This window comes from Schistocerca piceifrons, chromosome 2 (assembly GCF_021461385.2).
Source record: "Schistocerca piceifrons isolate TAMUIC-IGC-003096 chromosome 2, iqSchPice1.1, whole genome shotgun sequence".
Classification (NCBI taxonomy): Eukaryota; Metazoa; Arthropoda; class Insecta; order Orthoptera; family Acrididae; genus Schistocerca; species Schistocerca piceifrons.
In genome coordinates, this window is record NC_060139.1 from 442,758,293 (window position 1) to 442,783,850 (window position 25,558).

At 42.9% G+C, this 25,558-nt stretch overlaps 1 protein-coding gene across 2 annotated transcripts in view; it reads left to right on the plus strand.

The window, feature by feature from the left end:
• Positions 1 to 7,199: 7,199 nt before the first annotated feature.
• Positions 7,200 to 25,558, plus strand: part of LOC124775045 (ATP-binding cassette sub-family C member 4-like) — a 191,070-nt gene continuing 172,711 nt past the window's right edge. Inside the window, exon 1 of one of the 2 annotated variants that reach the window (XM_047249827.1) lies at positions 7,200 to 7,316. The gene's annotated coding sequence lies outside the window, so the exon portion shown is untranslated. Of the gene's footprint in view, positions 7,450 to 25,558 lie in introns of both variants that reach the window. The other variant, XM_047249826.1, reaches the window with a different exon arrangement.

Sequence of the window (25,558 nt, forward strand, 5' to 3'; positions counted from 1 at the left end):
TGAGCCAGTGGCATGCAGTAGATAACAGAGTCAATCTAACATTGCCACGTGACACAAACGTTGCAGCTATCAATAAATAACAGTAATGTCACCTATCGTGACCTAGACATCGAGCTAGGTTTTATACTGCTTTGAAACCAACACAGCACAACTACATAATACGACCATTACCGCTTCTTCTCATAAACTGTTGTGGTATACAACATTATGCATTGTATCTTCCACGACTTAGATGTAATTGAGTGCGTGAAATGCTTCATCTTTCTTGGAAACAGCTCACATGCATAATTTAGAATTATATAGAGATAGCATTTAGCCTATATAGAATAGAGTCTAAATCTGCATAAATACTGTATTGGCATACATACAACTCTCATCATGACGAGCCGGGGCAGTACCTATAAATCGTTTACAGTTAAATTGTTTTAATCTAGATTTGGGATTCTCTTTTTACGCACAATCCATTCTGCGATTAAGGCTTGGTTGAACGACATGATATACCCACATAACATACAGTGTATAGTCCAGTTGTGTATTAAGCATCTGGTAATACTAAAATAGAATTGGTTTCATATAGACGTTCTTAGAGCTTGACTATACTAATGACGAGAGCGCTGCTACACACACAGCGTGAATGATGATTTCTTTTAAATGATATACCATATTGTATACGATGGCTCTTGGATACTTTCACCGAAGCTCGAGATGAACTATCTCAAAACACGGTCCTAGATTCCAGTGGCATTTTCCCTGCTCTCCCTGTCCGGTTCCTTCTCCATCATCTTCCCATCCCGTTCACCCCTTTCCCCGCTGATTATATTCTTTAACAATGTAGATAGTTTGACCTGTTGCATGGTACCTAGATATTGTAATCTGAATAACTGTACATCTTTCACTTGGTTTTAACAGCATATTACGGCTTGTGTTAACTGGTATAGACGGACTCTGTATAATTCTGGATTTTCTGTATACATCAAACTTGTCAATAAGCACGAACCTTGTCTGTCGTGTTGTTAATGTAATTCAAGCGTTATAAATGTTGCGTGAATGAAAAGTAATGGTCTGTTGGGAAAAGAAACGAAAAGTCTCCTTACAAGCACATTGCTGTCAAACGAGTACTCTATTTCACTTGTGGTTTTCTCCGGACAGTCTTGTGAAATTATCTTTTGATGTTTCGAAAAGGCGTTGGTAACCTGGATTGTCTGCTTTTAAATGGCACGCCTATTTGCCGTTACTTACTAATAAGAAACTGTTTTCAAATTGTTTTATATATTATAAAAAGATCTTAATAGTGCAGAGTACTGTCGTCATCGTATGTACGAGGGTAATCCAAAAAGTAAGGTCTCCTATTTTTTTTTTATAAGTACAGAACTCTGTTTTTGTGGCAGTTGGTCACATTGCCATGAAGAGTGCTTGACGCGCTGTGTGTAAACATGCGCACGCCGCGCTGAGGCGCTCAGTCTTGGCTTGGCAGCCGTTGAGAATCGAGCTTCCGTTGGATGTTACCGCCAAGTGCGAATTGCGCGCAGTTATTCGCTTTTTGAACGCAAAGGGCAGCGCGGCTATTGAAATCCATCGCCAATTGGCAGAAGTGATTGATAGAAGTGTATGGTGAGTTGTGCACGGATGTCAAAAATGTTCGTAAATGGTGTAGAGAGTTTGCAGCTGTTCGAACCGAAATTCACGACGAACAAAGGAACGGGAGACCGTCAATTTCTGAGGAGACAGTGTTGAAGGTTGAGCAAAGCATGCGTGATGATCAGCGTATCACCCTGGATGATCTCTGCACGTTGGTTTCCGAGGTTTCACGAAGCACCGCTCACAGAATTTTGACGGAAACTTTGAACTACCGGAAGGTGTGTGCAAGATGGGTGCTACGCATGCTTACTGAGGACCACATGCGGCAACGAGTTGATACCTTCCGCGCATTTCTTCATCGCCTTGCAGCCGAACAGGAGAACTTTCTGGACTCAATTGACACCTGAGACCAAGCAACAATCATGCCAGTGGCGGCATCCGTCTTCGCCAAAGCCGCGGAAATTCAAACGCACAGTCTGCCGGTAAAGTCATGACAACCGTTTTTTGGGATCGGAAAGCGATATTGTTGGACGACTTTGTGCCCACTGTGACCATAATTAACGCTGACAGGTACTGTGAGACGCTGAAAGATCTCAAACGGGCAATTCTGAACCGGAGAAGAGGAATGTTGAGCAAGGGCGTACACATTCTCCATGACGACGCTCGCCCACACACCTCTCGGCAAACCGTTGCTCTCCTGAAACAGTTTCAGTGGAACATATTGACTGACCCACCCTACAGTTCTGACTTGGCGCCCAGTGACTATCACCTGTTCCGTAAGTTAAAAGAATATTTGGCCCGAAAGCGATTCAGCTCCGACGACGAGGTGAAAGAAGAGATTCATAACTTTCTGAACAGAATGGCGGCGAGCTGGTATTTCATGGGCATACAAAAACTGCCACAGCGTCTACAAAAATACATCGACAGAAATGGTGACTATGTCGAAAAATAGCTAAATGTACAACCTGTAAACTGATGTAAACCACTGTAGAAATAAACAGGCCTATGTACTTCTAAAAAAAAGACCTTATTTTTGGGATTACCCTCGTATCATACAAACATGGAAAATATGTATTAGGTTTTCCAAGCTATTAAATAGGAGCCGGCCGCGGTGGTCTAGCGGTTCTAGGCGCTCAGTCCGGAACCGCGCGACTGCTGCGGTTGCAGGTTCGAATCCTGCCTCGGGCGTGGATGTGTGTGATGTCCTTAGGTTAGTTAGGTTTAAGTAGTTCTAAGTTCTAGGGGACTGATGACCACGGATGTTAAGTCCCATAGTGCTCAGAGCCATTTGAACCGTTTTATTAAATAGGAGACTGCTGCCGTCTGGTGATCCCCATAACACGATACAATCCAGTTGCCTATTGCTGGGCAGTGTGCCGTCAGCTGTCAGAATGAACGATTTTGTATACAAAATGTACTTTAACACCAAGTTTTATGAATTTGACTCACATACACGGGTTCATCATTCTATGTATGATGCGACAACAATGCGTCTGCTCTAGTGGGGTATGTGCGTCTCTGATACGCTTTCTTGTACTTTTTACGTCGGATATTCTGTAATTATTTATATTGCAGTTAAGTTCCTATGTATTCAGGACCAGAAGACAGTGCACCACATGCAATGGAACTAAACTGATGTACGTCACGGGTATATACCGCACATATTTAGAAAAATGTCCATCTAAATGTAAGTTGACCATTAGACTGAAAAAAAAAAACCGTTGAAAATGCTATTGAAATACAGGCTTTCGGAATTCTAGTTTGTTGCCGAAACTATACGTCCGCATATGTATTCCATGCGAACTGAGCTAAATAAAACTTCTGTCGACGATCTCAGGTAACCACAGCCACATACAATATGCGCTTTATTCCGTAATCTACACAGGACGAATTCACATCTAAGTCCACGGCGGGTATGAAGCGCAGTTAATCATAGATGCTCAGATACTTCACATTATGCTGCTGTCCCTAGCCAGAGAGTTTCCTCTCTGCGGCAGCTACTGTCGCTCGCGGAGTCACCATATACGTATACACACATCAAAAAAGATTTGCATCACGTCGGTTCTGATAGTTCCGGAACCTGTACAGAAAACTGGAATAGAGATCAATATAAAAATCATTTCCACCCTTTTTATCGCTCGCGAAAACCACACATTGCATGTTGTACCACCATGCAGCGAGACCTTCAGAGGTGGTGGTCCAGACTGCTGTACACACCGACACCTCTAATGGCCAGTAGCACGTCCTTTTGCATTGATGCATGCCTGTATTCGTCGTGGCATACCATCCACAAGTTCATCCAGGCACTGTTTGTCCAGATTTCCCCACTCCTCAAGGGCGATTCGGCGTAGATCCCTCAGAGTGGTTGCTGGGTCACCTCGTCCATAAACTGCCCTTTTCAATCTAGCCCAGGCATGTTCAATAGGGTTCATGTCTGGAGAACATGCTGGCCACTCTAGTCGAGCGATGTCGTTATCCTGAAGGAAATCATTCACAAGATGTGTACGATGGGAAGGAGGGGAGGGTGGCGAATTGTTGACCATGAAGACGAATACGAATGCCTTGCCAATATGCTGCCGATATGGCTGCACTATCGGTCGGAGGATGGCATTCACGTATAGAACAGCCGTTACGGCGCCTTCCATGACCACCAGCGGCGTACGTCAGCCCCACATAATGAGACCAAAAACATCAGGGAACCTCCACCTTGCTACACTCGCTGACGGGGTTGCCTCCAAACACGTCTCGGACGATTGTCTGGCATATGCGACGCTCATCGGTGAAGAGAATGTGATGCCAATCCTAAGCGGCCCATTCGGCATGTTTTTGGGCCCATCTGTACCGCGCTGCATGGTGTCATGGTTACAAAGATGGACCTCTCCATAGACATCGGGAGTGAAGTTGCGCATCATGCAGCCTGTTGTGCACAGTTTGAGTTGTAACACGACGTCCTGTGGCTGCACGAAAAGCATTATTAAACATGATGACGTTGCTGTCAGGGTTCCTCCGAGCCGTAATTCGTAGGTAGCTGTCGTCCAGTATAGCAGAAGTAGCACTTGGGCGGCCTGAGCGAGTCATGTCATCGACAGTTCCTGTCTGTCTGTATCTCCTCTATATTCGGACAACCTCTTTTTGGTTCACTCCTAGACGCCTGGACACTTCCCTTTTTGCGGCCCCTTCCTGGCAAAAAGTAAGAATGCGGACGCGATATAACAGCGGTATTGACCGCTAGGCACGGTTGAACTACAGGCAACACGAGCCGTGTACCTCTTTCCTGATGGAATGACTGGAACTGATCGGTCGTCGGATCCCCTCCGTCTAAGAGCCGCTGCTCATGCATGGTTGTTTACATCTTTGGGAGGGTTTAGTGACATCTCTGAACAGTCAAAGGGACTGTGTCTGTGATACAATATCCACAGTCAACATCTGTCTTCAGGAGTTCTGGGAACCGGGGTGACGCAAAAATTTTTTTTGTGTGTGTATTTATACTTTGGCCAAAGCTGCAGATCAATCTGTCACTGTAGACTAGTATTTTTGCTTTCAAATTCGTTGGCTTCGCCGACTAATAGCAAAATTGTAAAAATAGGCATGAAAAAGTAACTTCATAGCAGCGATTAACATTACGACACTGGTCAAAGCCAACGACTCCTATCGAATCCTCATCTTGACGCGAGAACTTTAAGACATTACTCGCTGTAAATTCCTTAGCATTGCTTAATAAAACTCGAGTTGTAAAATCTTGTTCTCTTGAGGGAGAAGTGTTAAATCATTTAGTACTAACGAGGAGAATATGGCAAGTGCCAAAATCCGGTTTCCCAGAAATTTCGCTCGATTAGAAGAGGAATCAAAATAGCCGAACACGTGTCTCGACTTATCCACAGATACTAGATCGTTTCTGAGAAATGGAGAGTCCAAGTTTTTGAGGCACTTCATGTGTCTTTCAGGGTGCAATGTCCTCAGAAGAAATGGTGGTATAGTGGCTAGCGTCGCGACATGACATATCTGCGCCCTGTGTTCGAAACCCGATTATTGTTTTTAAAGTTGCTCTAAGCACTATGGGATCTGAGGTCATCAGTCCTCTAGACTTAGAACTACTTAAACCTAACTAACCTAAGGACATCACACACATCCATGTCCGAGGCAGGGTTCGAACCTGCGACCGTAGCAGCAGCGTGGTTCCGGACTGAAGCGTCTAGAAACACTCGGCCACATCGGACGGCTATTGTTTTTACTTATTTATTTATTTTGTCATTTATCTATCCACGTACGTAGAAGCATACTGCACGAATGTTGTTTACCTTGTTGCGGGGAAAAAAGGGTGTTATATTAATTGTAAAATTAGAACTTGGTTTCACAGTAACTGTCATACGTTTATTACATGTGTACGGTGTATTCAGAGCTACACTTGATAGATGAATAAGGACAACATTATCGAAAAATACGTGGGAAAACATTTATGTAGTATTTTTCTAAGGACATAGGTAAGGAAATGGAAAACAAAAATAAAAAAATGATAATCCGGTTTCGAACAAGGGGCGCAAAAGCGTGAAGCCGCTGTAGCAGCGCTACCGTTGAGTTATTTACTCCCTAAAAGACACATAAAGTACATCGAAAATTCTGCTTCTCGTTTTCTCAGAAACGGTCGAATATCTACAGATAAGCTGACAAGTGAGACATGTCTTCAGTTATTTTCACTTCTCATCCATTGAGCGAAATTTCTGAGAAATTGGTTTACGGCAATCACCGTGTTCTTGTCGTAAGTTGAGTTTCGTCGATAACATAACTTTTTTTAATAAAATTAGCTGAGTCGTGGCATTACGTTATCATATTTAATGAAAGACAGCACTTGTCTTATATACTATGTACACACCGTTGGAACTTTGGTATAGCTACGCAGTTTCACCTCAGTCACAATTAACTATGCACAGATTGTTAATAGAGTTTCAATTGCGCCACAATAGGTCCAACGTTTATAGCCTCACAAAGATATTTTGCAGCAGCGGTATTCACACTCGGTTACTGTCTGAGTAGACGCGTAACCTACTATTGTTACTTAAATATATAAACGCTACTTCAATAGCAAGTGAAAACGTGAGACTTGGTCACATATTAGTTTAGAGCAGACAGTTGTTAAATTCTGGCTTATACCTATAGAACAATAGCCAGTGAGGAGACAGGCATCCTAGTTTTGGCTAAGAACAGTGACTATCAATACGTCCTTCACACACAGATAGTGAAAAACCAGTATTCCAGTGCTAGTCGGTCAGGCATCTCATCAATATTAATCGTTGTAAGCTGAACTTCGTTTGGTAACGAAACGAGCGTGCATTCCTCCCGGATAATTATTATGCGAACGTACCAAACAAATGAAAGAAAAAGTCACATGTTCTCTTTGCTAACTGCGTTATTCTGCATACATTTATGACTTATGCAGGTGAAAATACCCACTTCCTGCAGAGGTACTGAGAAGTAGATACTGAAACCTCGTAACGAGTTGTGCTTAAGTACTTGCAGTCACGTTTCGCAAGTTTAGCTAATTTGGTCTACGAGGAGGGAGGGGGTGTTGGTATTTTACTGCTTATTTGTCGGCTGCCCTTGACAGGTAATTTCAGAGTGTCGAGTGTAAGAACGTTATCCACTGATAGCTGAGAACTCTTGGTACCTGCGAGGTCGGAGCGTCGAGCGTCGTTCGCGGCGGCTCACTGGACACAGAACGCCTTCAGTCGCCGACAACCAGGGTGAGTCCACGTGTCGCTCTCTGCTGCTGCTGATGCATACCTGCTCTCCAACCACAGTGGACTGGCGATTAAAAGCACCGAGTGACCTGTAATCCACGCGTCTGATTATACTACGAGACTCTTCCTGTTGAAGGTAAAGAATCAAATTGTATGTAACTATTGTATGTATTGTATTGTATGTTAACCGGGAACCTAGAAACGACGGAGAGGCTCCGTCCTCGCCGCAGCCGCAGTGGTCCACAACCCCACGACGACTACCGCAGTCCACTTCACCCCTCCGCCGCTCCATACCGAACCCGGGGTTATTGTGCGGTTCGGCCCCCGGTGGACCCCCCGGGGAACGTCTCACACCAGACGAGCGTAACCTCTATGTTTGCGTGGTAGAGTAATGGTGGTGCACGCGTACGTGGAGAACTTGTTTGCGCAGCAATCGCCGACATAGTTTAACTGAGGCAGAATAAGGGGAACCAGCCCGCATTCGCCGAGGCAGATGGAAAATCGCCTAAAAACCATTCACAGACTGACCGGTTCACGGGACCTCGACACAAATCCGCCGGGAGGATTCGTGCCCGGGACCGGCGCTCCTTCCCGCCCGGAAAGCCGTGCGTTAGATCGCACGGCCAACTGGGCGGGCATGTAACAATACTGAGCGACCTACACACTTTTACTGACTCAACTCATTGGACGGTGCTATTATTAGGTGCACACTAAGGTGACTAAAATCATGGCATAGCGATATGCACTTTTACAGATAATGGTAGTATCGGGTACATATGGTATAAAAGGGCAGTACAATGGCGGAGCTTCCGTTTGTACTAAGGTGATTCATTTAAAAAGGTATCCAATATTATTATTCCCGCACGACTGGAATTACCAGACGCGCGACTGCTACGGTCGCAGGTTCGAATCCTGCCTCGGGCATGGATGTGTGTGATGTCCTTAGGTTAGTTAGGTTTAAGTAGTTCTAAGTTCTAGGGGACTGATGACCTCAGAAGTTAAATCCCATAGTGCTCAGAGCCATTTGAACCATTTGAATTAACAGACATTGAACGTGGAATGTTAGTTAGAGCTAGAAGCAAATAACATTCCATTTCGGAAATCGTTAGTGAATTCAGTATTCCGAAATTCAAAATGCCAAGAGCGTGCCGAGAATATCAGATTTCAGACATTACCTGTCACAACGGACAATGCAGTGGCCGGCGGCCTTCACTTAATGACCGAAAACAGCGGCGTTTGCGTAGCGATGGCAGTACTGTGAGACATAACAAGCAAGCAACATAGTGTGGGATATACGACGAACGTATCCGATAGGTCCATGTGTCGAAATCTGTCGTTAATGGGCTATAGCAGCAGACGATTGACACGAGTGTCTTTGCTAACAGCACGACATCGCCTGCTGCGCCTCTCCTGTGCTAGTGACCTTATCTGTTGGATTATATTAGAACAAATAAGCCCTCGGTCACAAATATTAAGTCAAAATTGACCAGGTTTCGACGCTACTATGAGCGTCGTCTTCAGAATTAGACGAACTGTTCTAAAACATATTAAGTATATAATACATTAATAAAATTAAAGTTTGTACTGACTGGAAAAAGATGCAGTACTTACAAGTCACGTATTAAAAAAGATCTAAGCCGGAAAGGCGACGTCATGAATAGTTGTAAGTAAGATGGCGAGCCGCTAAGGGCTGCTCGTACTTTAATGACATTTGCAACCCTTCTTCACTAAAGTACGAGCAGCCCCTAGCGGCTCACCATCTTACTTACAACTATTCATGACGTCGCCTTTCCGGCTTAGATCTTTTTTAATATGTGACTTGTAAGTACTGCATCTTTTTCCAGTCAGTACAAACTTTAATTTTATTAATGTATTATATACTTAATATGTTTTAGAACAGTTCGTCTAATTCTGAAATGACGCTCATAGTAGCGTCGAAACCTGGTCAATTTTGACTTAATATTTGTGACCGAGGCCTTATTTGTTCTAATATAATTCTGACACGGTCACAGAACCTTAGCAGTTGTGTTCAATTTTTTTTTATCTGTTGGATCCTAGACGATTGTGAAAACCGTGGTCTGGTCAGGCGAGTCCCGATTTCAGTTGGTAAGAGCTGATGGTAGGTTGAAGTGTGATGCGAACACCACGAACCCATGGGCCCGAGTTGTCAATAAAGCACTGTGCAAGCTGGTGGTGGCTCCATAACAGTGTGAATTGTGGTTAAACGGAATGGATTGTTCCGCTGGTCCAACTGAACCGATCATTGACTGGAAAGGGTTATGTTCGGCTATTTGGAAACTATTTGCAGCCAAACAACGATGGAATTATTATGGTTGACAATGCACCATGTCACGGGGCTACAGCTGGTTTGAAGAATATTCTGGACAATTCGAGCGAATGATCTGGCCACTCAATCGCTCGAAAAGAACCCCAACAAACGTTTATGACACATGATAGAGAGATCAGTTTGTTCAAAAAAATCCTACACCGGCAACACTTTATCAACTATGGACGGCTATGGAGGTACCATTGCTCAATATTTCTGCAGGGGGCTTCGAAAGATTTGCTGAGTGCATCCCAATTCGAGTTGCCGCATTAAGCCAGACAAAAGCAGGTCGAATACGATATTAAGAGATATCTCATGATTTTTGTCACCTCAGTGTAATGTTCTGTTGAACAATTAAAACGTATTGCATTAATCACCAGTCCATAGTCCTAAAATTGCTTCTATTCGCGATCGTAAACATTCTGTTTTTACTCAATATTTTTCAGAGATGCTAAACATATCTTTACACTTAAAGTTTGCACTGTATGTCTAGTCAATGTAAAACACGGATTTGAGGGGAATTAGACTCACGGTGTATAATATAGCAGGCTTCAAAGATATCTGTAAATATTTATGATATTCACAATGTTAGAAAACATATTTCAGTAGCACAGATTCTTATTACGATTGCCAAGCCACTGTTGCGGTTAAGTATGAATTCCGTCCTGTCCCGTGTAAGGCAATGACATAAATATTGAATTAATATTAGTGTTTGGATATTGTAATAAAACGTACTAAGTCATTTTTTTAGTGTCTCATTCTCATACAATAGGATCCAAGCAAACATATTTCTGGTTTTTTCAATCTTGAGCACATCGATCTCTTTAGGTGGAATGCCCATTGACGGATTTGCGAATTTTTACTTGTGAATCGGCAGCTGCTTACTTACTTACTGTACGGAAAATAATAAATGATTTCACAGATTGATCTAATAACCGTTTCGTAACAGCAAGGGGGCTGATGACACTGTTTGAGAAGACAGTTCAGAGATGTCGTGTAACAACGAGTCTTCACTGTTCGAAACAGTTAAGTTACTGACAGCAACGTCCATCACATAGAGCTTGAGCTGGCAGAGCAATAAGCCTAACAAATGCGATATTACCGCAAGGCTGCGGCCAGTCTGCTCTCGATTTTTTTTATAAATTATTTTATCAGATGAACATCCGAAGCTGAGGAACATATTTATAGAATAAAAATCCACTTCATTTGCCAGTAAGCTTCTTAATTTATTCCACTACCGGTTTCGAAGCTTAAAGTTTCATCTTCAGGTAGCATCAAATAATTAAAAGAACACAAATGTGTGACGGTTGAACCAGTCAGTTATAGAGGATCACACCCACGTCGAACAAACATCACTTCCGTGTCGTGATGTGCAGGCGGGCGCTATGGTTGCTGGTCCTACGCTCTCATGCGTTTGTTTGACGTGAGTGTGATTGATCCCCAAGGGCTGAGTGGACCGAACTCGACACGCATGTGTTCTCATTGTTATTTATTGACACATGAAGATGAAGCTTTAAGCTTCGAAACCGGTCGTGGATCAAATTAAGAAAATTACTGAAAAAATGGGTTTTTATTCTGTAAACATTTTATAAATAGGCGGTAGCGTGGTGGGCTCATCTGATACTTTTAGTTGGTCTCATTGGCGAATACATACGTACCACGATAACAGTGCAGTTACTAAGGGCCCTTCTTCTTAGTCATACCTCTTAGGCATACCTCTGTTCCGTCTTGATATGGGAGCCGGAAGTCTGAAATGCCCAGAGTTGTCCTTCAGGTGAGACGAGGAGAGAGGTATGCTGAAACCGTTTGGCCACTCCACAACCCCGCTTCTGCCGCGTCCTCTGAGTCGTTTCGAGGCTGTTAGTGCCATGTTGGAGCTAACCAGCTGTCTCCTGTTTCCGAAGCTCAGCAGTTCAAAATGGTTCAAATGGCTCTGAGCACTATGGAACTTAACTTCTAAGGTCATCAGTCCCCTAGAACTTAGAACTAATTAAACCTAACTAACCTATGGATATCACCCACATCCATGCCCGAGGCAGGATTCGAACCTGCGACCGTAGCGGTCGCTCGGTTCCAGACTGTAGCGCCTAGAACCGTAATGCCACTCCGGTCGGCAGTTCAGCAGTATCTTTATGTCCTTGTAGAACAAGGTTCCAGTAGTCCAGAAGTAACGGGGGCCTCATACGTCCTCTAGGACGGCAGTGAACATAGTAGCCCGGAACAGAGCAAACTATGAATGCCTGCTGCTGATAGTGCGGGCGACAACGGCGATGATGCGCTGCTAATGACGAGGTCAGAGATGATGACGGCGAGCGTGGCAGCGCCGCTGGTGACGGCGTTGCCAGCAGCCTTACTGAGAGTGTAGCAGCTTCCAGAAGCACTTTGTGCTGATCGCTGCGTGCATCACACAGCTGACGCCTGACCTCCACTGTGACGGCGATTCAACCTAAGATCTATCGAAAGACGTGGACCAGAATGCATCGCCAGCACGAACATGGCGTATCTGTTGCTGACGTAGGTGTTGCGTCTGTGAGAGCAGGCAGTGTAGGACCTGTTATGGACTCCTACTGTTCGTTGGCGTGCTTCTACAACTGCTCAAGAAATGAGTGAATGATGACCAAATGACATTCATACCGTGGCAGCGTCCTCCGCTTCGATATCTATGCATTCCTTTTGCGTCAATTACGGTCTACAGAGATATATCACAAATCTCACAGAACTTAACAGGGAGTCAAAATTCTGAGAATCATGAGCTGTCCATATTAGTGCGTACAGAGGAGTTGGTACACGCTTCATATACACTGAAGAGCCAAAGAAATTGGTGCCCCTGCCTAATATCGTGTAGGGCCCCCGCGAGCACGTCGAAGTGCGGCAGCACCACGTAGCATGGACTCGACTAATGTCTGAAATTGTTCTAGAGGGAACTGACACCATGAGTCCTGCAGGACTGTCCATAAATCCGTAAGAGTACGAGCGAATGGAGATCTTTTCTAAGCACCACGTTACAAGGCATCCCAGATATTCGCAATAACGTTCATGTCTAGGCAGTTTGGTGGGCAGCGGAAATGTTTAAACTTAGAAGAGTGCTCCTGGGGCCACTCTGTAGCAATTATGGACGTGTGGAGTGCTTCATTGTCCTGCTGGAATTGCCCAAGTCCGTCGGAATGCATAACGGATACGAATGGATACTGGTGAACAGACAGGATGTTTACGTGTCAGCTGTTAGAGTCGTATCTAGACGTATCATGGCTCCCTTATCACTCCACACGCTTGCACAGTCCCCTGCTGACATGCAGGGTTCATGGATTCATGAGGTTGTCTCCATACCCGCACATGTCCAACTTCTCGATACAATTTCAAATGAGACTCGTCCTACCAAGCAACATGATTTCGGTCATCAACAGTCGAATGTCGGTGTTGACAGGCCCAGATGAGGCGTAAAGCCTTGTGTCGTGCAGTCATCAAGGGTACACAACTGGTCCTTCGGCTCCGAAGCCCATATGGATGATGTTTCGTTGAATGGTTCGCACGCTGACAGTTACTGATGGTCCAGCTTTGAAATATGGAGCAATTTGCGGAAGGGTTGCACTTCTGTCACGTCGAACGATTCTCTACAATCGTCGTTGGCCCCGTTCCTGCAGAATCTTTTTCCAGCCGCAGCGATTATGGAGATTTCATGTTTCACCAGATTCCTGATATTCACGGTACACTCGCGACATGTTCACACGGGAAAATCCTCACTTCATCGCTACTTCGGAGATTCTGTGTCCCACTGGTCGTGAGCCTATTATAACACCACGTTCAAACCCACTAACATCTTGATAACGTCCCACTGTTGCAGCAGTAACCGAGCTAACAGCTCCGGCAGACACTTAATGTTTTATATAGGCGTTGCCGACCGCAGCGCCGTATTCTGTCTGTTTACATATCTCTGTATTTGAGTACGCATGCTTTAATGAAATTACATTAAAGAATAATCAGTTACCTTTTTTAAATTTGTTTTTAGTTAATTTGCCTTTCTTTCCTTCTGTACGTACGAACTTTGTTGTAGAACCTCTTATTTACGTGTGGTAATAAAAATTCATTTACACAGAATTAAGTACATTTAAAATTACGTGAATTCATATTAACTGATTAAGAATATTTAGTTGAGAATTAAATCCTTTACATAATTCAGCCTTGGCACACATTTCCTAAATGCAGTGGTTTTTTTTATATATTTACTGAATTCTTTCCCGGCGTTAGCTGTGGAACACAAGACTGTCTCTATTAGCAAAAAATGGTTAAATATTGCCAAGCCGACGTTTAATTATCATTGATAAAACACACTTCACTATACATTTAAGTTATTTGAAAGAACCAAAATTGTTAAATTTCAACGTTAACTATCCGCCTATGAATGCACAAATGCGAAACTAGTAATAAATTCCGTCAGTCTCAGGATTGCTGTAAAAGAAAAAAATTTTCTTAATGCACTGATAATTTTTATCTGCTCCCGATTTACGGGTTTGGTTAATTTTTCTTAGCGGAACAATTTTTTAAATGTGTCGCCGCTGCAAATCGTTCGGTCGCGGCACAGCCCAGCAACACCGCTAAAAATGCTGAAAATTCTTTAAAGAAATATTATAGATGACATGGGCAAGCTAATTTACATTAGTAATATACACTTTTGTTAAATTATAATGTATTTAGACACAACAATAATTCAACTTACATTAGTTTGCAATTTCTCCTCTAATGGCGGTTAAATCTAGATACAGACAAAAGAAGTCTACCCATTCATAAAAAAAAACGTCACAGGTTCCTCTCACTTTCAGCTCTCCAGGAAGACGACAAAGACGCACACCATGTGGTGTTATTTATATTATTGCTGACCATTAACATCTCTTTGTAATCTTACAACATTATTTTCCTCTGTGGCTGAATTTTACATTTTTGTTATCGCAGATATTGACACATTTCGCAATTACATTATGAGTATAGAAATATTACAATCATAAATACATCGAGAGTATTACTACAGAAAATATTACAATAATAACGAATGTCCTTTACACAAAATTAAATAATATTTTTTGTTAAATAATTACAGTATATACAAATTGCTTCATAGCGGCGTATATAGTACAATCAAATTTTAGTTTATTAATAGTGTGAGTGTTGCCAGGGAACGTTACAATGCCTATAGCAGTTTTCTGGCGCTTCACTGTAGTTTTTACTACTATGGATGTACGTCGAATTTTTAAGTCAAGACAGAAAATTAGGAGCTACCGTAATGCCTAAGGAAATTGCTACTGAACGGAACTTTACTACCAAGGTTTATCAGCCAGGGAATAAGTCGTAAGGGATCGTCTCCAGTCAACCAAAAGCACCAATAAAAAATTCTAACCGTTCAATTACGTTTTAGTTACGTTTCACGGAGTTGATCACTCGTAAATGGAGACATACACAGAAAAATATCAGCATGTATCCAGATAGAGACTACGGATTATAATGAGTGTGACCAATAACACCCGCACAGAAAATTTCAGTAATGTCTACCGAATCAACTGAAATATGTGCAATGACACATCTCTATCCACCAGGGGTAAACTTCCTCATTACCAAATAGTCTTCCTTCAAGAAGCACACTTTACACTTGAAGCATAATAATTACTATCACAGTCGATGAATTACAACGACAAATATCGAGGAAACTTATATTAACGATTTTTATATTACGTCTATGAGCAACTGAATAAATGCTACTTATATTTGGCCAGAAACATCTTTAGTAACCAGAAATACATCCACATTTTAGCTTAAATCCAGTAGGGTAGAGTTCTACGTGGAGAATAGTGTACCCGAGGGCACACAACGCAATTTTCTTCAATACTTCAGTCTAGTGACCGATTTGAGAATCGTGCAAAGAATTACACTCTACAGACCACCATAAGCAGTTTTCGCTGTTTTTATTGTTCTCAGACATGAGGCTATATTTTCGCATCATTTCTAAATATTACACCTTCCACACATTTAAGTTCTGTGTAATAGACTGAAACTGTTTGCAGTATGTTGTTAAACCTTCAGGCACAGGATTTCATGTTATATACTTTTAATATTATTTACATAACATGCACTCAGTTAAGCTGTACTCCGTCTGTCATGCACTACCTCGCAGTTGTACCTCGATACTGAAGAAGGCCTTTTGCCCTGGAACAAGCGATACTTATCAATGAACTGAGCTTCTTTAGTGTCTTCACAATTCTACCTACCTTGGAAATGAAAATTTGTGTTGGTTTACAACAGATTATACATCAAAATGTATTTAACTTGTAACAGTTTAAATTTAAATGTGTACATTTTAGGTTAGGCTTTACCGTGACTGTTATTGACATTAAATGAAACAAAAAGTTTACTGTTACCAGTCACCGTTTTATCTGTAACAGTTTTTTATAGTTATTCTGTTTACTTTCATTTGCTAATTATTGGTGTGTAACAGAGTAATAATGTATCAGATTGTTAAATACGGCATTGACTATAGTTTCTTGACTGCAACACATTTTAATTTCCTTGCTAAATGAACATGTACCTTGGAACATAACGAAAACCTTAATTTTCCGCATGTGAACCTTATATGTGGGTGTAAATGACTCAACCTCGGTCACAAAGAGTGTGTGGGCGTTCTTCAAAGCGACGTCCACGTTATTTCAGGATCGGTTTACAACCTGATAATCTATTCACCAGGGACTTGTTAAAATCTGCGAGGCGTTTTTGTTACCAGGGACACACTTCTCAGGCCAGAGTCCAGTGAGGAGGGACACGCAGCCACGTTAACATCCCGCCTTCTCTGCATGCTCCTCAAATGCCGCGTGTTGTTGAGCGGGAACTACAGTCTCTAGCACAATAGAACCGGGTGGAGATAGAAAGTTTGATGGAGATCCTGAAAAGGCATAGGTAGGTTTCCTCGAGTGACCTAGGAGTGATAAAGCAGGCAGAATGAGAACTGCAAGTGAGGGAACATGAACTTTTTTTTATCGCCATACGTGATCCCGCAGTCACAACGTGAAGCAGCGGGGAGGAAATCCAGCGTGAGTACGAAAATCGTCAAATGGTCGACCAGTCTGCGCACCTAGTGAGCAAAATAAGACCACAACTAGACAGACCCGAAAACTTAGAAGAATTACTCCAGAAATTTCATGGGGCGAAAGTGATTAGCAGCTTCGATTTGATGACAGGATATTGGCAGGTCCCCTTGCACAAGGACTCCAGACGATACACAGCATTCCTGTGTGGAGGAAGGCGCTACCAGTAATGTGTACTACCTTTTGGTGTGAACATTTCCATCTCAGACTTCGTAAGGTCATTGGACAAGGTTCTTGGTGACAAGTTGCTTGCCGGCCGCAGTGGCTGAGCGGTTCAAGGCGCTACAGTCCGGAACCACGCGACGGCTACGGTCGCAGATTCGAATCCTGCCTCGGGCATGGATGTGTGTGATGTCCTTAGGTTAGTTAGGTTTAAGTAGTTCTAAGTTCTAGGGGACTGATGACCTCAGAAATTAAGTCCCATAGTGCTCAGAGCCATTTCACAAGTTGCTTAAGATGATCGTGTATGTAGACGGTAAATCGCGACCCCAAATTCGGAGGACCATGTGAAAGTAATTGAAGAGGTACTTATGGCCTTCGAAAAAGCGGGTGTGACGGCAAATTAAGAGAAGTCAGAATCTGGAAAGGATCATATCAAATTCTCGGGACATGTTATCAGCGGAGAAGCAATCAAACCTGATGATACTAAATTACAAGCAGTTAAGGATTTCCCTGCACCGCGTTATAAAAAACAGGTTAGACATTTTCTTGTATTACGCGGATGGTACAGAAACTTCATTAGCGGTTAGTCACTCAACATCCCACATCTCGTGAACTTGCTGGAAAACAAAGTATTGTGGTAATTGACTGAGGAATTCCGCCGACTTATTTGCTCTCATGAAACGCTGCCTTCAAAAATCATGCGTCAGTCAATGATTTAATGGTTTTCTAAATTAGTTTCGTTTTCAGCTTTTGACAAATGTATCTCTACTCGTTAAAATTACTAACGAAGAGAAGAAAAACATAGTGTGAAATTCTGTACAGCGCTAACGAGCTAAAAGATAAGATAGTACAGTCTTTCGTTTCAAGGCGGAGGGACGCCAGAAAGCGACATGAAACACTTTAAAACTGGCTCTCCAGGGTACAAGTCTCAGGCTTGTTTGGTAGCCACGGACTTCTTGTTTTATCGCAGAATGCTATGTACACTTCATATTCAGGGGCTTGACTTTCCATTTGCGTCGTCAGTAGATTATGTGCACTGGTTGGCACACAGCGCGAGTTCACATCGCAGGAAGTTGCTCGCTGAATGGGCAGTCACTACAGCGACGTCATTCGGAGATTCAGTTGCTATCTTGAGTCACGGCCGTTAGAGACCTGTGATATTTTCTGATTTGGATTTTGGCCTCCCTTGTTGGAAGATGGTGCAGTGAATGTACAGATCTCTGTTTTGTGGAACTACAAATACAGAGCGACAGAGGCCTGTGCTCGAGACAGTCAGTTAGTGCAAATGATGAAATATCGTATTTGTCCCTGATGTAATTTTCTTGCAAAGTGTAGCGAAGTAAGGATGGATTCCTTTCATCGAAAAATATCACGGATTCTCTATGATAATCTGAAAATACACTCCTGGAAATTGAAATAGGAACACCGTGAATTCATTGTCCCAGGAAGGGGAAACTTTATTGACACATTCCTGGGGTCAGATACATCACATGATCACACTGACAGACCCACAGGCACATAGACACAGGCAACAGAGCATGCACAATGTCGGCACTAGTACAGTGTATATCCACCTTTCGCAGCAATGCAGGCTGCTATTCTCCCATGGAGACGATCGTAGAGATGCTGGATGTAGTCCTGTGGAACGGCTTGCCATGCCATTTCCACCTGGCGCCTCAGTTGGACCAGCGTTCGTGCTGGACGTGCAGACCGCGTGAGACGACGCTTCATCCAGTCCCAAACATGCTCAATGGGGGACAGATCCGGAGATCTTGCTGGCCAGGGTAGTTGACTTACACCTTCTAGAGCACGTTGGGTGGCACGGGATACATGCGGACGTGCATTGTCCTGTTGGAACAGCAAGTTCCCTTGCCGGTCTAGGAATGGTAGAACGATGGGTTCGATGACGGTTTGGATGTACCGTGCACTATTCAGTGTCCCCTCGACGATCACCAGTGGTGTACGGCCAGTGTAGGAGATCGCTCCCCACACCATGATGCCGGGTGTTGGCCCTGTGTGCCTCGGTCGTATGCAGTCCTGATTGTGGCGCTCACCTGCACGGCGCCAAACACGCATACGACCATCATTGGCACCAAGGCAGAAGCGACTCTCATCGCTGAAGACGACACGTCTCCATTCGTCCCTCCATTCACGCCTGTCGCGACACCACTGGAGGCGGGCTGCACGATGTTGGGGCGTGAGCGGAAGACGGCCTAACGGTGTGCGGGACCGTAGCCCAGCTTCATGGAGACGGTTGCGAATGGTCCTCGCCGATACCCCAGGAGCAACAGTGTCCCTAATTTGCTGGGAAGTGGCGGTGCGGTCCCCTACGGCACTGCGTAGGATCCTACGGTCTTGGCGTGCATCCGTGCGTCGCTGCGGTCCGGTCCCAGGTCGACGGGCACGTGCACCTTCCGCCGACCACTGGCGACAACATCGATGTACTGTGGAGACCTCACGCCCCACGTGTTGAGCAATTCGGCGGTACGTCCACCCGGCCTCCCGCATGCCCACTATACGCCCTCGCTCAAAGTCCGTCAACTGCACATACGGTTCACGTCCACGCTGTCGCGGCATGCTACCAGTGTTAAAGACTGCGATGGAGCTCCGTATGCCACGGCAAACTGGCTGACACTGACGGCGGCGGTGCACAAATGCTGCGCAGCTAGCGCCATTCGACGGCCAACACCGCGGTTCCTGGTGTGTCCGCTGTGCCGTGCGTGTGATCATTGCTTATACAGCCCTCTCGCAGTGTCCGGAGCAAGTATGGTGGGTCTGACACACCGGTGTCAATGTGTTCTTTTTTCCATTTCCAGGAGTGTATAATCTATCAATTACGTAGTGCACTTGCGCGGATTTATTTTGGTGGAAGTAATATTGTGCCCAGAACGTAATCTCTCGATTTTTCCAACAGTAAATTTTTCCAAATGGCATTCAATGCCTCTCTTGTAGGATCTACCACAAGAGTTAGTTTAGCATCTCCGTAATGAGTGTATGTACACCGCTATGTGTATGCATTTTCTATAATTGTGTCCAGATAGTGATTTGAGTCCAAAGAGCAATACTCAAAAATCGATCTTACAACTCCTTTATAAGCCACTTATTTCGTACATGGATTATATTTTCTTAAGATCCTCTAAGCCAGGCATATTCTTTTCCATTCATTTCGTTTATATGTACTCATTTCACTTTAGATCGCTGCAGATGGCTATTTCCATATGATTTACGATATTTACTGTTTCCTGTAAGTTGTCATCAATAGTGTAATAGTACAATACTGGGTCTCTTCGCCTTTTTCTGCGTTGTATATTACACTTACCTCAAATCAAAACCAACTCCGAGCCGCTATATCAATCATCAGTCTACTGTAGGTGAATTGCTGTCTTCTTTTCATAGACAACTACATCATCAGCAGGCAGCGTCATGGACGTTCGACATTATTCACTGGATCATTTATGGTGCTGCACCTGCTTCACATTTCAACAACTAATCAGTCATGTAACAATTTTGTCAGTAGTGGTTCAGCATCTGGTCCATGTGTATTTTTTTACCACCATAGAGCAAATAAGTTATGACAGTAGCGCAACGTGTGGTTCGTAATCAAAATAGCTATTTGATAAATAGTAACACAGACAATTTTCATTTTGAGGCAAGATCGTTTCTTTTTCGTTTTTAGCAAATATCTGTCATCATACTTGCGTCTTACTATAAGCAATCCATGACTGTTTTGTACACATACCATTACCCAGTATCCAAAAACACCAACTTAGGTTGTAGATTTAGTGGTCTGAATGGAGTGACACTCTTATTCTAGCTTGAGACATGTATTTTATCTTCGCACACTAAAGTTGTACATATAGCAAAGCCAAAAATTATTTGGGACCTATTTATGGATTGTGTTCCATTATCAGAAATCTGCAATCGTAATTGTTTATTATGATAAGTAACCTGCTCAAATACAAGTAACATTGGTACATACTGCGGGAGAGAGTCTCTTGGGATGACAATCAGTAAAACAATGCGAAAATATGTTAGTGGGCCCCTCCCATACAGGGAGAAATAATCGCCAGAATAGGGTAAGAGAAATCAGAGCTCACATTGAAAGACTTAGACGTTTAATATGCTCTTTGCCCATTTTTTGTCTCTGTGTGATTCGAGGCTGGAATGGTCGCAATGTAGTCTGTGAATTCTAAGGCAAGTACTTGAATGTGAACTGCAGAGTAGTTTGCTACAGTTGTTATGCTGTAGTGCAGCGATTATGGCTTAAGTTGTCACAGTTTTATTTACTTACCTGCAGTCGAGAATAGTATCTGACATCCTAAAAAATCTATTATGCGAATAGTTAGATATCATTGCTTTGATTACAGAATCACTGATTTCAACACAGAATTTGTGGATTTTTCATAGAATTTCAAACAGTTGTGGTTTTAGAAATGCTTTCGTATGATCTAAATTTGGCGAACCAGCGTAGCACCGACTTCTAACAGCCGTGTGTCCCACCCAGTGTGCATTTGTCAGAACTGCTTCATGTGGTGGGACACCCTCTGCTGGGGGCTAGAGTACTCGGACAGTGAACGCCATTTATGGAGGAACGGATGCCATATGATGGCTCTGCATGTCGTGTCTGCTGGTGTTGCAACGGTGTAGCCATCATACAAGCAATTGTATACGTTAGCGTGATTGAAGTGGGTGATCGAAATAAATCAGACAATACGTCAATAATAACAAAAACCGCTAGCCTACAGTCCCATCCCACTACACACAGTGGTGTTAACACTGTATCTAAATGTTTAAATAGAAACGACATCACATGTACACATACGATTAGGTAACCATCTTACTGACCTTATGAAAAATTCTCTGATATGCAGGTATTAACGTGCAATTTATAAATTCATGGTGGTTCTACTCATTTATCATACTAACAAGCCATATATTCCGTTCTGTTCTCTGAAATGTATACAATGGAGTTATTGTAATACAACAGTATGCATGTAGAATCTGGAAACCAATTTACCGAATCTTGGAAACGATGGAATCACTACATTTCACTACCATTCGTTTGTTTAAGTGGATAAGTTGCACGTAAAATACATGGGGCTCGATTAAACAGAATCCAACACTATTACCATTTGGTAACGGTCTTGCATGTCTTATAAATAGAGGTTAAACAAACGCCAATACATGGGGAACCATTGAAATGCTTAACAAAAGCAAGGCTAAATAAAAATCTAATTACAAAGTGTCACAAAATGTATCCCTCCCATAAAGCAATCGTTGACAGGTAGGCAAAGCATTCCTGGACAGTTTAACTTCCCTCCCCATTAAATTGAAGTTAAATTATTATGACCGAATAGAATCTGGTTACTTGAATGGACACATTCGGGCTAGAGTAGTTGCTTCTATAATATTTTAACACAAATATCAAGAACACTCCCAGGTATTAATTTAATTGCTATTTGAATTCTCAGGTCTGTAAAGCAAAATGATTAATGGTATGTAGAAGGCAGTTATAGTTCGTAGCCATACTCTATTTGCCTCTCGACGTCGAAGCCAACAGCTGAAATAAAATTTATTTCGTTCTGCGGAATTCCGGCGATCGTCGACTCTGAAAATTGTCGGAGGCACAGTCGTACGCCGCGGGGATGCCGTCTTGGGTGCTATGACATACTGACTCTGTAGCATGGAAATCAGTGTCCAAGTTGTGTATTAATTTCGATAAAAGTCCAGCAATTAATCTCTCAAAATAGAGCATAAACGACCTTGGTGCACGCTTTACTGATTTCCCAGGATACAAAGTTCCCTAAGAGTTACGACGCATCAAATAATGTCCCGAGCCACGGACAAGCGAGAAGGTAAGCGAAAAGGCCATCAAACTCCCCAGACATGAACATATTTCGGAAGTCTTGCAACGTGCTGTTCAGAAGAGATTTCCTCGTCCTCATACTCTTACGGGTTTATGGACAGCCCAGTTCCCTCCAGCACAACTTCACATATTAGTCAATCCTATGCCACATCGTGTTGCGGCATTTCTGAGTCTCGCGGGAGCCCTACACGATATTAAACAGGTCTACCAGTTTCTTTGGCACCTTAGTGTATTAATTAAAGTACGCGTATTTCGTATCATCTCCCTCTTATGTCTAGTGTTTACGTTAATGCAACACATACAGACTAAGGAACTTTAATTACAGTTGTTATGTTGCGGACGGTTTGTGTGGTAACAGACTATTCCCATGCTATTTATCCTACTGAAGCCTCAAGTCGGTTGTAGGTTGGTAGAGTATGCAAGTGGCCTCTGGCTTGCTATTAGCACATCGCAAATCATTTCTTACCAGATGGGACAGGTCTAAACGTCTTAACTATAGTAATCCACATGGAACGAATTATTTAGTTTCTTGGTGGTCGGTGTGGCCGAGCAGTTCTAGGAACTTCAGTCTGGAACCGCGCGACCGCTACGGTAGCAGGTTCGAATCCTGCCTCGGGCATAGATGTGTGTGATGTCCTTAGGTTAGTTAGGTTTAACTAGTTCTATGTTCTAGGGGCTGATGACCTCAGATGTTAAGTCCCATAGTGCTCAGAGCCATCTGAGCCATTTTTTTTTAGTTTCTTAATTCTCTGGCAGACAGTTTACTTCGACAAACAGTGGTATTGCGGAGACGCATGTGTGACAGTTTTATTGGTTTCACAATAAAATCAGGACTCTTATTTTATGATAATGATCATTTCTGCCTATGTATGTCGATGTCAAACTATTATCGAATTTGGAGAAGAAAGTTGGTGGTTGAATTTGGTGAAATGATCTCGCCGCAACGAAAAACGTCTTTCTACATCTACATCTACATGGATACTCTGCAAATCAAATTCAAGTGCCTGGCAGAGGATTCATCGAACCACCTTCACAATTCTCTATTATTCCAATCTCGTATCTTTCAGTACGAGCTCAGATTTCCCTTATTTTATATTGGTGATCGTTCCTCCCTATGTGAGTCGGCGTCAACAAAATATTTTCGCATTTGGAGGAGAAAGTTGGTGATTGGAATTTCGTGAGAAGATTCCGTCACAACGAAAAACGCCTTTCTTTTAATGACGTCCATCCCAAATCCTGTATCATTTCTGTGACACTCTCTCCCATATTTCGCGATAATACAAAACGTGCTGCCTTTCTTTGAACTTTTTCGATGCACTCCGTCAGTCCTATCTGGTAAGGATCCCACAGTGCACAGCAGTATTCTAAAAAACGACGGACAAGCGTAATGTAGGCAGTCTACTTAGTAGGTCTGTTACATTTTCTGAGCGTCCTGCCAACAAAACGCAGTCCTTGGTTAGCCTTCTCCACAACATTTTCTATGTGTTCCTTCCAATTTAAGTTGTTCGTTATTATAATACCTAGGTATTTAGTTGAATTTACGGCTTTTAGATTAGACTGATTTATCGTGTAACCGAAGTTTAACGAGTTCCGTTTAGCACTCATGTGGATGACCTCACACTTTTCGTTATTCGAGGTCAACTGCCACTTTTTGCACCATTCGTATATTTCTTCTAAATCATTTTGCAGTTTATTTTTATCTTCTCATGACTTTATTAGTCGATAAACAACCGAAGACGGCTGCTCAGATTGTCTCCCAAATCGTTTATATAGATAAGGAACAGCAAAGGGCTTATAACACTACCTTGGGGAACGCCTGAAATCACTCCTGTTTTACTCGATGACTTTCCGTCAATTACTACGAACTGTGACCTCTCTGACAGGAAATCACAGATCCAGTCACATAACTGAGACGATATTCCATGGCTTAAGCCAGAGATAAATTCTGCCGAAATTTTTACAAAGGTACAGACGGTGTTTAGAAAGGATAGATTGCATGCAACCGGTGGTGGAGTGTTCATCGCTGTTAGTAGTAGTTTATCCTGTAGTGAAGTAGAAGTGGATAGTTCCTGTGAATTATTATGGGTGGAGGTTACACTAAACAACCGAACTAGGTTAATAATTGGCTCCTTTTACCGACCTCCCGACTCAGCAGCATTAGTGGCAGAACAACTGAGAGAAAATTTGGAATACATTTCACATAAATTTTCTCAGCATGTTATAGTCTTAGGTGGAGATTTCAATTTACCAGATATAGACTGGGACACTCAGATGTTTAGGACGGGTGGTAGGGACAGAGCATCGAGTGACATTATACTGAGTGCACTATCCGAAAATTACCTCGAGCAATTAAACAGAGAACCGACTCGTGGAGATAACATATTGGACCTACTGATAACAAACAGACCCGAACTTATCGAATCTGTATGTACAGAGCAGGGAATCAGTGATCATAAGGCCGTTGCAGCATCCCTGAATATGGAAGTTAATAGGAATATAAAAAAAGGGAGGAAGGTTTATCTGTTTAGCAAGAGTAATAGAAGGCAGATTTCAGACTACCTAACAGATCAAAACGAAAATTTCTGTTCCGACACTGACAATGTTGAGTGTTTATGGAAAAAGTTCAAGGCAATCGTAAAATGCGTTTTAGACAGGTACGTGCCGAGTAAAACTGTGAGGGACGGGAAAAACCCACCGTGGTACAACAACAAAGTTAGGAAACTACTGCGAAAGCAAAGAGAGCTCCACTCCAAGTTTAAACGCAGCC